This window comes from Lagopus leucura, unplaced genomic scaffold, assembly GCF_019238085.1.
Source record: "Lagopus leucura isolate 7727_CA_CO unplaced genomic scaffold, USGS_WTPT01 Super-Scaffold_73, whole genome shotgun sequence".
NCBI lineage: Eukaryota > Metazoa > Chordata > Aves > Galliformes > Phasianidae > Lagopus > Lagopus leucura.
In genome coordinates, this window is record NW_024962252.1 from 98,925,866 (window position 1) to 98,939,178 (window position 13,313).

The window sequence follows — 13,313 nt, forward strand, 5'->3', positions numbered from 1 at the left end:
GGAGTTTGAGGTTAAATGTTAGGAAGAAATTCTTCGCTCAGAGGGCAGTGAGGCTGCCCAGAGAGCTATGGGTGCCCCATCCCTGGAGGTGCCCAAGGCCAGATTGGATGAAGCCCAGGGCAGCCATTCTATGATTCAATAATTAAGATACCGTACGAAGCACGATGAGAATTAGAAATGCTTCAGCAGCCTTAGCAGGAGTGCTAAGGAGTTGGCCAGGCTGAGATAAAGGTGTTGGAATCTGGGTCATTTCGTCTCAAACTGAAACGATACAGAGGATGACTATTTTTGGGTCTGCCTAAAACCATGTTGCTGTATTTTCTGAAATAAATGATGAACACCACAGAAATCCAAACATGTCTTTTTATAGCTTATCATCCAGGCAGAAAAATCCAACAAGCAGCAAGCTGCCAACTCCAGCTATTCAGAAACCACGAGTCAAACCCCAAAATCCTGAGGCTAGCTTGAGCACGGTGAGACCTTCAGAATAGGAGGCCCCACAGTGCTGTACTCAGGAGGAAGGCGAAGCAACGTGGTCAGTTGCTGAATTCATGGCTGAGGCCGCCTCATTTCCTTTTTCCTTGGCTCATGGATAGGGCAGGGGCCAGGATAACTGTGCCCATAATTACCACTGAAGCCTGCAGCTCCCTCCCATCTTTTCAGGGTGTGAAAAGCATCTCAGGACAGCAGACAGACTTTGAGGTTACATCTAGTACTTGGTGAAGATTCAGCCCAAAGATGGCTGTGGGTGGCTGGAGCACATCATTGCATTGCAGTGAACCTGCTACCAAGCTGGAAAAAAGTACTGCTATTTATAATCTCATTGCAATTCAGCCCTGGAAAGGTTGCAACAAATGCAGGGGTAATCCAGAGTTCTCCAGCAAGCCACCAGAAACAAGATCACATTATTTGAATCCCCCTGTAGTATTTGGACAGCAATAATAAACATCATGCACTTTCAACCTTAATTGATTCACACCTGTGCAGACATTTAAGAACAAGACAAGGTACGGACCCAAACTCCAGTCCCAGCAGCATCCCTTCTGAAGCAGCAGGATGCTGAGGGATCTGGGGGGATCACTCAGCACAGGCTCTGTGCATGTTTGCTTGCTGGAATGCAGATTCCAACTCCATGCACGGGAACGTGACAGAAACGTGATTGCTAGGAAGTGACATGGCAGAGTGGGCCCAGTGCAGAAGCAACGTGCTCACAAGTTTGCCCTATGAGTTCCACTCATGAACTCTTATTTTTTTCGTCTTCTACTGCTAATGGCAGTTAACCCTTTAACTCTGAAGAAAAGAAAGCAAATCCTTCTGAAGAGAAGAGGAAGAAGTACTATGACCCCACAGCAGAGTACCTCTACTCCTTCCGTCACAAAGGTGCACTCTAAACCCCAGCACGGTGTCATGGATGCACTGATCTGCCCTGCAGCTCCACAATTTCACTTCGCTGTCCTGTTTCCCAAGACTTAATGCACTTGCATATAAAGGAAAAACAAATTAGCTCAGGCTAATGCATTTTTCCATCGCCAGTAGGCATTGCTGGAAAAGTATATGGAGAAGATCAAAGCGATAGGGTCAGAAAGGAGAGCATAAATGTTTATACCCTGCGAAAAAGAACAAACTGCATTCCTACTGCTTCAGAGCACACAGAGCAGGCCAAGCACGTAACCAGATCCATCTGCTACAAAGAAAGCCTACTTCATAAGGTTGCTCCCAATATATTTTATAAGGTTGGTGTACTGGCTTGTGCTGCTGTTCCCCTTGTCCTATCACTGTCAGACCACGTAAAACATCATAGCCCTCCTGCTTATAAGCTCCCCTCAAGTACTGGAAGGCCACAATGAGATCTCCCCACAGCCTCCTCCTCTCCAGGCTGAACAAGCCCAGCCTTTCTTCATGGGAGATGTGCTGCAGTCCTCTGAGCACCTGATGACAATCAAGACAGGATTTATCAGTTCTTGCTGGCATCTCAGATCCAACAGAAGGTATTCAGTCAAACATCTGATAGCTTTACTTGATACCAGGATCCAAAATAATTCTCCTCCTGGCACAAACAGGAAGAGTCTAAAGCAGTGGCATGCATTTACTAAAGCACTGCAGCAATTGCAGAGCTGCTGAGGCACAGAATATTGTCCATGAGCTAGAGATGGGCAGGAACTGAAGGATGGAAAGAATCTGCAGTCCCACAAAGGCAGGTTTCCTCTAACCATGAGCAGATGGGAGATGGCAAAAACCAAGCTGCACAAGCTCTCATGTTCCATGCATACCCCTGGCACCCAACTGCCCTACAGGGCTGTTCCTTTCTATGCCATATCACGTACTGAGGCTTTGGGCTAGCACAAGTCTCCTAGGAAGCCTTGGATTTCTCCATGAAGCAACAACCAAGAGGAGAGCAGAGCTCCTCCAAGGCAACAAATCTGCTTCACTGCTTTGCAGCTCCTTTGATGGAGCTGATAAAGGCATCTTTAACATTCCACTTTTTCCATACCAGAGCATCTAGTTAACCCTGTGAAACATTCCCCTCAATAGCTGGAGCTTGGAAAAAGGATCTCAATGGGAAGCCACAGCTCAGTTCTCCAACGTTGGGACAGCTTGGTCCTAGGCAAGCTGGACTTGATGAACTCCAGAGATCCCTTCCAATCCCTACAACTCTGTGAAGCTGTTATATCACACCCTGGGACACCACATTATGAGGAGTTCTGCTCTTTCTTGGGTGTGGCAGAGAGGAAAGCCTGCTGCTTCTTGCACGTGAACACAAGAGATGAGCCCAGGATCCCCCTCACCTCCAAGTCACCCCTGCACAGTTTTCCAAAACGCAAATTAAAAGGTTTTCTGCTGGAGCTTCCTACTAGCGTAGTTACAAACGTGGGCAGGGATTTTCTATACCTACCTGCAGTCTTAGGAGAGAGGATGAGTTGGGAGCCATCCATCCTCTTGCCTCCAGTGAAGTGAAGGAATGTCAGGGAGCAACCTGAACAGCACAAAACACTATGGACTTAATTTCAAAGCTGTCAAGAGATTGTCTTACCAGGGCAAAGAAATATGAATCATTAAGGTTGGGAAAGACCTCTAAGATCATACAGTCCAACCATCACCACCATGACCACTAAGCCATGATTACTCTGCTATGCAGCAGAGACAGGCAGAAACGGAGGAAATGAATGGGTTCACCATAATTAGGTAAGCATTAACCTTCCCGTTCCCAAAACTGCACCTAAAGCCCATGGGAAAGGTTGGGAACATTATTTTAAATGCCTTCTCTGCACAGGGAGATGAGAGCCGCTTCCAAAGCGACAAGTTTTCCCTGGGCCCTTTTGTTGGAAGTGGTGACTCACGGGGATACTGATGTGAAATGAGTTCTCAAAGTATTTTTAAACCACAGCAGTGCTGGCCCAGTGAGTCACTGCCCCAGCGCTGCCCATTGCATTGAACGCAAAGCAGTGGGAGCCAATTTAATGGATTGCTTCCCGGGGCCGTTGCCGCGGCGCTCCTCTTCCAAGCAGCACACCTCTTTCTATTGCCCTGCATCCCAGTGACAGGCTTTGTTCTCTCCTTGGTACAAAGGAACCAACGCACACATCCTTTTGACTCACAATTACCATAACCCACGCTTGATCCACCCAACCAAAGAAGTTTCAATGACACGTTTGGTTTCATACCGTTGCTCAGCAAGCCAGCAAGGCTGCAGATGTGGAGCTGCAGGCGCTGAGAGCTAAAGGTTGTGAATGTAAAGTGTGAAACACACGCAGAAGGGAGCAACCCACACAGACAGCACGGATATAACCTGTTCCACCAGCTCAAGGCAAGAAAGCAAAGATGTAAGTCAGTGGTCAATGTCTAGAAGGAGGACTCAACAGGGACTTTTCTCTCTAAATCAGACTGGTTTTAATTCATCATCATTTAATTCATTCATTTGGAAACCCTAATTGTGAGAGATATCCTTCAAACACTTAAGTCAATCGTTGCAAGTTGTTTCACACTAAATTCATCAGTGTTTACACATCATATTAAATAACCCTATTATTCTCCAAGCACCCTTGGCCCAGCATCGCTTCTTAACATCTTACCTGTAAAACTGTACTTCCTAGAGCAGCAGGACCCTGAGCTTCAGTATCTGAATGGAGATGCTGGCAATGTACCTACCAACGTGGGCTTTTTTACCATCATAATTATCTTCTCTTCTGGATATAATGGTCAATGAAAACCAGCAGGACATTTTCACAGGGCTCCTACCATGATTTCTGGTTACCAAGGAGATTTCCTTGGGGGATTTTTCTATTGAGAAAATAAAAATAATTCCCCAAGAAAAATAACACCCGCAGTAAATTGCTGAAGCACAAGTGTGAATTTCAATACGTAATGATTTGCAGCCGCTCCGCTGTCAGCCAGCACTTTCAGATGGAGTTATGGAAATATTTATTTGCATTCAGGTGCACGTCGTGTCGATGCCTGCTGGGCACCTCACACGGCACGGCCCCACGTGGGGCAGAAACCCCACCGAGAGGCATTTGCTATAATTTTATGAGCGTGTCGATGGCGTACGCACAGCCGCTCGTTAGCACGCAGCGACGCTGGAGGTGCACAGAGACTGCCAAAAAATTATATTGGGTTGTAAATAACCTGACTTATTGCCAAATCCGTAGGCTAACGTGCTTACTTCACAGCTGCAGGGCTGTACCGCTGGTCCCTACTTGCCATGCTTGTTATCTCCGTCTCCCTGAACTTCTTGCTGCCTACGACCCACAGCCTCCCTCTGGCCATAGCCCATGGACTGCGAGTGGATGAGCACTGGCAAAATGAGAGGCTGGGAAAGCTTGAGGCTACGCAAACAGCCTCTTACTCATGGCTCCTGAATTTCAACCCTCACCGTTTATAAATAGATGGAGAAAAAAAAAGAAAAAAAAAACCAATAAAACAACTGTCATCCTTTTTTTTTTTTTTTTTTGCTAAATAAGGTCATTTGCAGCATTTGGGAAGAAAACCCAAAGCATTCCTTCTAACATCAGACTATGTGAAGAGCTGAGAGAAGCACCAATCATTAATTTGCACGGTCACTTTTTGACTTGTAAAATGACAATTCTGTTTTCACCTGCTGTTCAGGCATGGACGGAGTGCCATCCCGTGGGGACACCAGGCACTGGGCAGTCCCACATTCCCCTCTCTCCAAAGGGCCACACGTGGCTGCAGATAATGAACAGGCTGCTGCTGCAAGGATGGGACTTTGTCCATGGCAAAGGGCACACTCTGCTCTGGATGAGGTGATGTGACTTCTGAAAGATTAAATCATAGAAGCATAGAATCATAGAGGCTGGAAAAGAGCACTATGATCATCAAGTCCAACCTCAGCCAACCCCCACTGTGCCCACTGCCCACGTCCTTCAGTGTCACATCCCCACGGCTCTGGGACACCTCCAGGGACATTCATCAACTTCTTGATAACTGCATATCCAATGGGAGGTTTGGACACCCAGATGGCAGAAATACCCGTGTCAGTAGCAGGACACTATTCCCACGTGGGCATCGCCCACATCAGATGGTGTGGAGCAGAACACTGGCAGAAGGGTGGGCACAGTGAGGGAACACACGAGCAGCTGCACCGCGTGCCACCAGCTGGGACCACGTCTGGAAGATGCAGTCGTGGTCTGACTCCTGCTTTCACAATGTTTTCCACTTCCGTTCCTAGGGATTAAGTGTTATTTGGTGTTGCAAATGTCCTGACCATTCCAGAGTGACCTGCCTGCGGGGGAACACCAGGAAGAGGAACATCTGGGCGTCCAGAGGATGGAGCCGGACACCGACCTCTGCCTGTGGTGCATCACAAGACCAAAACCTTGGATTGCAAGCATTTTTGAAAGCTAAAGCAGCGGAACATCCCTGGGGTAGGAACACAAACAATCTGAAATTTATTCCCAAGAGTAGAGGTTGAATCATTCCGATGAGCAGTAGTTTGTTTACTGTCAGTTTTTGTGAGTTTGACGTGAATCATCTGACAGTGTGGAAGCAAAGTAAGGGAGCCAGCAAGCAAAAATGCGCAACAATTGTTATAAAAAATAGAAGAAAAAATAAAGGAAATTAGTCTAACTTCATCAGCTTGAGGGAGTGAACAAATTCCAAAAGAAGCCTGAGCTTCACATCTCCTTTTCTGCCTGGATTCACACCCCCTGCTTTCTAATCAATAGAGAGGTGAGCACACTCAGGTGGCATTTGCTCTCCACATATTCTGAAGAGGAAGTGGGAGCAATTTCTGCAGCTAAAATGAGGGAGGATTATGGATGCTCTTTAAATTTCAAGTTTAAATTACACTTTGAGTGCCTGGAATTAGGTGTTCTGTTCTGAGAGCGATGCTCAGAGCTGTACAACCCGCAAGCCTGAGAAGATGACAGAACTGTAGAATCACCAAGGTTGGAAAAGGCCTTCAAGGTCATCTGGTCCAACCACCCACCTACCACCAGTATTTGCCCACTAAACCATGTCCCTTAAGATGTCAGTGTCATACGTATGGACAAAGCACCATACTGGACCTGGTGAGTCAAGCTGCTCACAAGTGTCGTGTTTGGGGATGGTGAGGATCAATAGCTTCTTAAGTGCCTACAGATACTCCACTGGGACAGTTTCTCAATTTGGCCAATTTCCACGATCATAGCATCATGATGATGAGTTGGGAAGGACCTCAAAGCCCCTCCATCCCCAACTCCTGCCATGGGCTGGCTGCCCCCCTATTCCAAGCTCAGGCTGCCCAGGGCCCATCCAACCTGGCCTTGGGCACCACCAGGGATGGGGCAGCCTGTGCTGGGGCTTGCCTCCAGCAAGCCTACAGGCACAAGCTGATAAAGAAAACTGAGAAAGCAAGCACATCTACAGGAAGAGAATCAAAAGTTTGAGAGCATTAATTCCACCTTAGCACCACAGTACTCCCAGGGTCTCTGCACGTTTGGGTTTTGTTTATGCAAATGGTACCAACATCACACAGACGCTGAGATCTGAATCAGGATTTCACATCTTGACAGCGTAAAAACGTTCCAAAGGAAAAAAAAAAAAAGGCATGTTACAAGAGCTGCACGCTTCAGAGAGCAGAAAGCACAGCACCCAGGCTTAAAACAGGTATCTGTGTGCATTTCAATAACTCTAATAGCAGGTAGTGCATATTCACCATGAATACTGACCAGTGCCTGTCAGCCTAGGAGTCGGCAAACATCACCTGCTGTAGGGAACCTGCTTTGGCAGGGGGGTTGGACTCGATGACCCCTGGAGATCCCTTCCAACCCCTACAATTCTGTGATTCTGTGATCACGTGCCTCCCAACACATCCAAAAACCTGCTGCAACACACTTATCTGCACCCACTTGTGGCACTGAGGGATGTGGTCAGTGGGCACGGGGGGGATGGGTTGGTGGTTGGACACGCTGACCTTAGTGGCCTTTCCCAGCCTTAATGGTTCTGTGATTTACATGTACATCCATTTCCTTCAGCCATCTGTACCTCTCGCTTTTCCTGTGGAGCAAATCCCAGCAGTGACCCTTTCCTGATGCTACGAGTGCAGAAAGAGATTTCTCTTCTCAAAGCTCCATAACAAGTAACTCGGTTTGTTCTGAAAATTAACGTCATTAGTGAATGTCATGAAATCCACTGCTCTCAGAACAGCATTCTCTTCTTTCTTACTACTCAAGAAAAGCCTACAGCATATGGCAGGAATAATGCAAACTGAGTTATGCTGCTCTTTGAGAATGTTGTGAGCTAACTAAGTTAGACCCGGCTTTTCAAATTTGGAAAACAGTTGTGAATTCAGACTGTGGGACACAATGGAACACAGAGCCCACCTCAGCAACACACATTTTTCTACATCATTTACATACCTGTGGAAACAGCTCAGTGCGTTGGCACGTTGTATTACCCTTTCCTTGTGCCCATACTGTTCGGTTTGGAGAAGAAGAGGCTCAGGGGAGAATTCATGGCTCTCTCCAACGACCTGAAAGGAGGCTGTGTGAGGTGGGGTCAGCCTCTGCTCCCAGGGAACGGCCATAGGATGAGAATGACTGAATGCCTGCAGGGATGGGGCATCCACAGCCTCCTTGGGTAACCTGTTCCAGTGCGTCACCTCCCTCTATGTGAAAAGCTTTCTCCTAATATCCAACCCAAACCTCCTCTGTCTCAGTTTAAAACCATTCCCCCATGTCCCATCACTATCCATCCTCATAACCAGCCATTCCCCCTCCTGTTTATACACTCCCTTCAAGTACTGGAAGGCCACAACGAGGTCTCACCCAAGCCTTCTCTTCTCCAAGCTGAATATATATGCAGTGCTTTCTGTTTTCAGAAATGAATTTGAGAACAGGTTTCAAAAACTTCTATGCACGGTATGGCAATGCCCAACTGCAGAAATGCTTCCATTTCATACTCAAACAGGTGAAAACACGTTGGAGGATAAGAGGAGGATGGATTAAGTGTTCTCCTGTCATGCTTCCTGGATTTGTTTGCTCATGCTGCTGGATTAACAAAGGAGCAGAATTTCATTAAGTCCACGGGAACTTTGTCACAGAAGTGAAATTAATGCATCTATTTTTATTACCAAAACAGGACAAAAGGTGGAAACAGAGCAGCATGTTTAAACAGTACAAGAGTAACGTGTTTCTCATTCCACCGCTGAAAATGGTAACAAAGGTACAAAGCAGCAGTTCTAGTTCAGAGACTTGTGCCCTTTCCATAGATTTCACAATTTTCAAAGCATCTCCGAGAAGAAACAACCAACCAAATCTATTTGCTGCCCACAGCCTGTGGCAACTCAAACATCCCAGCCCCCAAAGATCCTATGTGGGACTCCAAAAGCATGACGCAAAACAAAACAGGCCGACTTCTTCCTGCACAGCTATAAACTCAAACCAGAAAAACCAACCAACCAAAGAAGAAAAACCCCAACCTGGCTTGATATGAAGGCACTTAGATAAGGCACATTCCTAATGGAAAAAGAGAAACATCAGCTGGGTGATGTGGTGTGATGGCATTCCTCTCAACAGCAGTGCAAAGCTGTGCAGAGATACAGCAGCTGTCAGATCATCTCTGTGATGAATAGCCACAAGTCTCTGCTTTCTGTGCTGTTGCTCTTACAGGACTCCAAAGCAAAGTCACAGACAAAAATCCACACAGCTTTGGGTAGAAACAGCATGGTTTGCTGTTCCCACAATCCTTTCAGAGAGAGGAACGTGGATTTCACTGTGACAGTGAAAAAAGAACTTGAGAACAATACAAGTCATGCTGGAAGTTTTTTTGTTATTTTTTTTTTCCAACAGTGTTTCAGGATTGCTCCTCAACACCATTTTGCTTTGATTCATCAGACACTGAATCCAATCCTGCTTTCATGCTACAGGGGAAGAAATGCCACAAAAATTCCTCTGCTGAGAATGTATTTTCAAGCACAGAAAGGCTGGTTCAGCCTCAGCATCCTTACCACCCACTTCAAACAAGTTGAAGTCTTTCTGTACAAACCAGCTGTGATTGTTTCACTCACCGAATTTTGAATCCATGCAAAAATGCAAGATTAAAAATACAGCAAAGCCTGAGGAAAAACACTTTCTTGTCCAAACCTGACCTGGCAGAGAGCGAGGCTGTCCCAGCTGTCACCACCCGGCAGGCAGGGCTGCTGCACAGAGGTCGCGTTGGCGGAGTGGAGGTCCCTTCACTTCTAATCATACAAAACTGCTGTTGTAATTAGAACAGATTGTTTTATGCAGGGGACTGAAACAAAGGAGAAAGACACAGGAAGGGAGAGGGACCTAACATCTTAACAGACCTTCTTCCATTTCGCTTGGGCGGTGCCAAGCCTTTCCAAATGCAACTCGTGAAACACTACTGAAATCATACTACAGAATCACAGAACGCCTTGAGTTAGAATGGAACTTACAGCCCTTCCATCCCTAACCCCTGCCATGGGCTGGCTGCCCCCCACCAGCTCAGGCTGCCCAGGACCCATCCAACCTGGCCTTGGGCACCTCCAGGGATGGGGCACCACAGCTCTGGGCAGCACTGCCAGGGCCTCACTGCCTTCTGAGTGAAGAATTTCTTCCTAACATCTTAAACTCCTTTCTGCAATGGTAGCTTTTAAGTGGAAAATGAAACACCACAGTAGAAAATTGTGCCTTGAAGAGGCTGAAACAAAGTGATGTTTACTTAGAAATACCTATCACAGAAAGAACGAGGAATGCATGTGTACTTCACTGGAACTTCAAAAAACTGTCATCAAGGAAATCCACAATGAGACATTAATGTGAGGAAATTTCATAGCATTTACACAAGAAGTAAGAAGCTTTTTCCCTGCAAACAGAAGTGAAAACGAGGTGGTGAAAACAAGGAGCTTGTTCCCTAAAGCAAACTCTTACTCATCCTGAGTTTCCCATGGCAAATGCAGACTTCATTGCTGTGCAGAACAGAAGGGTCATAGAATCATGGAATCATTAAGGTTAGAAAAGACCAGTCGGATCACCCATTCCAACCTCAATCCATCCCCACTGCCCATGTCCCTCAGTGCCACATCCCACGGCTCTGGGACTCCTCCAGGTGACCCCACCGCTCCCTGGGCAGCTGTGTCAGTGCAGAATCACTTCTGGAGAAGGAATTGTTCCTAGCAGCCAACCCGAACCTCCCCTGGCACAACGTGAGGCCATCCCCTCTCGTCCTATGGCCGTTCTCTGGGAAAAGCAAGCAATCCCCACATAATCCATGCCACAAGTGGCACAATCCACCTGAAAAGCAAATAATGATGCTGCTGAAAGATCACCCATCTCTATCATGCCCTTCCATTGCTAGCTACTCTTAATTTGCCAACTCATCTTTCATCAGGAAGTTTCTGGACTTGCTCATCACTAAACCCTGCATGTTTCCAAAGAAAAACGCTGCTATTTTAAGAATTATTTCAGTGGGAGATATTAACATAAAAGGAAATTCAACAGAGTTGGATTTTTTGTTGTTGATTTTTTTATTTTTTTTTTTAAACGTTCCTACCATTTTACAGCTGAAGCATAAAATGCAGCACAAGTGCTCGGCATCACCAGTTCAGTCAGCTGCTTAATTAAACGGTAAGGACACAGCATTAAATCACAGAGTGCTTCTAATTCAGAGAGCTGTGGTGCCCCATCCCTGGAGGAGCCAAGGCCAGGTTGGATGGGCCCTGGGCAGCCTGAGATGGTGGGGGGCATCCGGCCCATGGCAGGGGTTGGGGATGGAGGGGCTTCCAACCCAAGGCATTCTGCGATTCTATGAAAATCTCATTTAGATAAACTCTAGCATAGCAGCTTCAAAGTCCAAACGTTTGATTTTGCAACCTCAGTTTTTCTTGGGTGGGGTTTTTAATACATAATATGTTATCTGAGTAATTAATTCCATTCTAATCCACACAGAAAATTGGCGTTTGTGCAAAGCAACTTCATGATTTTCAAGATGTTTTCAAGGAGAGCAGCAGCTCTTGTGGAGAGCTGCCATTTATCCATCACTTCAGCAATTCCAGCATATTCACACAACTGCTCTCGGGATGTGCTGAGCGTCGTCGCTTTGGAGCGCGCCAGCCTCCAGCTCTGATGGAACACATTTCCAGCAATCCTTTCCATTGACATCCTGCTAAACATCTGCTATAAATAAGCATGCTTCATCAATAATACATAAAGTATTCAGCATGGGTTGTGAAACAGATGTATATTGAACCATTCAATGAAAATGAAATTTCCATAAAGAACAAACGTAGTTGAGTTGTACTGAAGCAGGAATCGTGCATTCAGTAAAAGGCACCATAAGTAGTTCTGTAAATTAGGAACATTTTTTCCTCCTTTTAAAATTTGTAGTTGCCCTTGTTTTCTGCCATTCTTATTATTGTTTTTCCCTCGATCATTCTCTGTGCTTTCCACAGAAAGAACGCTTGATCACTTCTTCTAAAAGCCAACGATAAGAGAATTAAATCCCTTTGGCATCACTGCACAGAGCAGTTGCATAACAAGCCCAGTATATATAGAAATTGCATTCCAAGTGTTTACATAAGAGCTCAGAATAACACAGATGTAAAAAAAAAAAAATACATATATCCAACCCAATTTACAAACCAGCCCTGCAGTGCTTTGTGTCTGATAACTTGGAGCAAGTGGATCAGCTTAGCAGTGGCACACGGTTAATATTGTCCTCGTTCTGTTTACATAACTGGAAGAGAAAGATTAAAAACTGAACAAGCAAGCGTGTGTAAAACAGTGATTTGCTTATCTTCAGGAAGATGCTTTTTCTAGCTAGAAAGACTGGCACAGAGGCTGATGCTCGAAAATATTCGGAGCTGTCTGAAATTTCCTCTTCTTTTCAAGTACTCGTGTAAATCAACGTACACTCTCTTGAGAACTCCACAGATATTTCTTCACGCTCTTCTCACAGTTTTAGTTTACTGCCTGCGTTGTCAAACAAGGGAACTTGAATTTGTTCTGCAAGTTTTAAAGCAACTGAAGTTCCCAAAGCAACTGTTAGGTGGGTGGGGGGAAGCCAGGCTCCCAACAACTCACAGCAAAGTAACCCAGAGAGACGCACAACGCAATGCCCTCCTATGCAGCAGAGGGGGTCGCTGGGAAGGAAGTTACATTGGTTCAAATCTACTCTGCATGTCTATGGTTGGAAGGCAGTAAGTTTGTTGGCAGGTATAAATTGGGTATAGAACCAGCCCTCAGGAAGAGGGAAGAGAGATAGGGTGAGGGAGGGTTAGGGGGAGCGTCAGCAGGCAGCATGTGGCACAGCTTGCAGCTTCACTTCCTGAGCAGAACCAGACGAAGCAAGGCAAATCTTTCCTCGTGAAAATTTGCAGAGGGTCAAAAGACCAAACCCCAGCAGAGGAGATGAAAGAAGCTTCGGTTGTAAGGAGCAGAAAAGAGTAATTGCCAAGATCACAGAGTGAGGAGCTGCAGCAAATGTGGTGCTTTGGGGACTGCTAATGGGATGGAGAGCATGGCATTTAATGTCTGCATTAGCAGCCTGGTGAGATTGCACTCAGTCAGTTTCTTAGCTGTAAAATCAGAAGTGAGAGACCTGCAGGAGGTCTACAGAAAGCTGTGGGCCATCGGATGTACAAGACAAGCTGGTGGATGCCACAGGCCAAATCTATGACTAGAATAAGCATAGAATACATACATAGTGCTCCTTATTAAGAGGAGGAGGACAGTGCCCTACACTGAGAGCATCCCAGTGCCTGCCAGCTCCAGCAGTGGGCAGGGAACAGCTCTACTGTGCAAATAATCACACTGCTGCAAGACAGCTCCCAGACTGCTTTAACATGAAAGTACAAGCTGCATCACTGGGAA